At 42.1% G+C, this 2,769-nt stretch overlaps 1 pseudogene; it reads left to right on the top strand.

Annotated features, from left to right (window-relative positions):
• The first annotated feature begins 1,434 nt into the window (after positions 1–1,434).
• Positions 1,435–1,851, top strand: LOC115863966 (protein FAM136A pseudogene; annotated as a pseudogene).
• The last annotated feature ends 918 nt before the right edge of the window (positions 1,852–2,769 follow it).

Below are 2,769 nucleotides of genomic sequence, written 5' to 3'. Positions count from 1 at the left end.
TTATTGTACATCCTCTAATAGATTAATAGAACTTTAAAAAAGGAATAGAACTACATACATGAATCAACTGAAATGATATCCAAACATATTAAGCAAAAAAAGCAATTTGCAGAGTCGTTTGTTTAGTATGATTCCACTTGTGTGCATGTTTTAGCAGATATATGTATGATTGTGTGTCCACGGACAATTTGTAAAACGATATACAGGAAATTGTTGGCAGTAGTTATCTCAGAATGCTGGGGTATGGGACTAGGACTTGGGGTTTTTACATAGGCTGTCTTTTTATTCAGTCTATACTTTTTCATACTTTTTATATAATATTTAACCTAATTTAAAAGATTTCATTAATCTTCTGTGTTTTCAAAATTGCATTAAGTTGAGCCACATGAAGTTGTCATTTTTATGTCAAAAAATGAGAGAAGGTCTTCCCTGGTGGCGCAGTGGTTGGGAGTCCGCCTGCCGATGCGGGGGACACGGGTTTGTGCCCCGGTCCGGGAAGATCCCACATGCCGCGGAGTGGCTGGGCCCGTGAGCCATGGCCGCTGAGCCTGCGCGTCCGGAGCCTGTGCTCCACAACGGGAGAGGCCACAACAGTGAGAGGCCCACACATCGCAAAAAAAAAAAAAAAAAAAAAAAAAAAAGAGAGAATATTGACAGTTTCTCATAGTTAAATCTAATACAATGAACAGATATAAAGAGGTTATAGAAACCATTCATTTAGATATTACTAATTCGGAATTTGAAATAATCTGCATGTCAACATAAAGAGCATAACTCAAACCCAATATGATTTGAAAATATATTTGAGTTTAATATTGGTCACCTGAAAGTAATTTAATAACCCGTTTTTCAAACTGATGATAATTTGAATTGTTCACATGCTAATAATTTCTAACAGTTTCTGAACCTACATGGTAGTATTTCAAAAATATGATGAAATTTAAAATTGGAAAATCTTAGGTCAGATCTCATTATTTTACTGTCTCTCTGACCTAAGATAAGCTGCTTGATTGCTCTGGACCTCTTTTCTTTTCTTTTCTTTTTAATAACATGGAGAAAACAATACCTAACCTATAAGATTACTCAAAAGATTAATTCGTTGATGCATATAAAAGCACTTTGGGTACAAAACACTATCCAAATGTAATGATTATTGTTTTAAATGAGGAAAGGAAATAGCCCATATTTGCTTTGAAGAGATCGTTTGCAGTGCCCATACTGCAATTTATGGTACTCTAGATCAGTGGTTCCCAAATCATTGTTCTCAGGACCCCTTTACACCCTTTGCAATGTGGATTTTAGCTATTAACATTTACTGTAATATAAATTAAAATAGAAAGTTTTTACATACCTATTTTAAAATAATATTAATAGGGGCTCGTGCGCGGGAGTCCATGTGGGCGCCGGCGCGGCAGGAAGCAGCGCGGGGTTGCCATGGCGGAGCTGCAGCAGCTCCGCGCGCAGGAGGCGGTGGACTCTATGATGAAGAGTCTGGAGAGAGAGAACATCTGGAAGATGCAGGGCCTCATGTACTGGTGCAGCGCCGGCTGTTGTGAGGACAGCCAGGCGTCCATGCAGCAAGTGCACCAGTGCATTGAGCGCTGCCATGCACCTCTGGCTCAAGCCCAGGCCCTGGTGACCAGCGAGTTGGAGAAGTTCCAGGACAGCCTGGCCCGGTGCACTATGCATTGCAACGACAATGCCAAAGATTCAATAGATGCGGGGAGTAAAGAGCTTCAGGTGAAACGGCAGCTGGAGAGCTGTGTGACCAAGTGTGTGGATGACCACATGAACCTCATCCCAACCATGACCAAGAAGATGAAGGAGTCTCTCTCATCCATTGGGAAATAGATGTCTGCTATTGGCCATCGGGGCTGAAGGCAGGAATCTATTTAAAAAGACGAATGGGGGTTCGGGTTTTCTAAGGAAAGTTTATGAATGAGGAAATTAAGGATGGCAGCAAGTTTAAGGCCTATGTCACTTGCCTCTGGACACTGGTTCCTTTGTGTTTGAATCCTAGAAAGTGAAAAAAACTGGTGCTAAAATTTGGGTCAGAGATAGCACAGGAGAGTTTTTACGAGCCTGAATTTCACGTGGCAAGTGCTTATCCTGGCAACAGGGAGTCTCCTTTGTACCAAACCAGAGCCCTCCAAGGTACCACATCCTCTTAGTACACAGATACCAGCAGGCTGGCAGGTTCATCTGACCTGCTTATGAGCTGGTGGAGTGTGAGGAGAGGTATTTCTGTTTGTTGCCAACCTCCTGTTTACCAGAAGGATCGCTACAACATTTCCCACAAACTGGAAATAAAACAAAATCCATGAGGTCACTAATTTAGAAGGGGCAATGGGGCTTCTGGGGATTTGTTTTGCTTGGTTTTGTTTTATATACAAGGGCATGAAGTTACTTTAAGATGTAGAGTTGGGAGAGGCAGTTTGGATAAAAACTCTGAAAGGGTCCTTGCGGATATTCAGTTCTGGCCGTCAGGACGTGGATGCGCATTTCTTAAAATTCTCACACATGACATCTTTCAGCATGAAGACCCTGCAAAAATATAAGAAGCGCTATCACACTGGTAGGGGAAGCAAACCTTCCCTCTGACTGGCAGCCATGATGAGCCCTGAGGCTGTCTGCAGCAGAGTCAGCCGAGTGACAAGACAATCTTGCAGTGACACTCACCCTTGAAGGGAAAGGGGCTTTTGATTGTGCTATATGCTAGTATTCAGGAATGAACAGCGAAAGAGGAATTGTTAGCTGCTTAATTAAGAG

Source organism: Globicephala melas, chromosome 12 (assembly GCF_963455315.2).
Source record: "Globicephala melas chromosome 12, mGloMel1.2, whole genome shotgun sequence".
NCBI lineage: Eukaryota > Metazoa > Chordata > Mammalia > Artiodactyla > Delphinidae > Globicephala > Globicephala melas.
The sequence above is the reverse complement of the archived record's forward strand: the minus strand, read 5'-3'. Positions and strand labels throughout refer to the sequence as shown.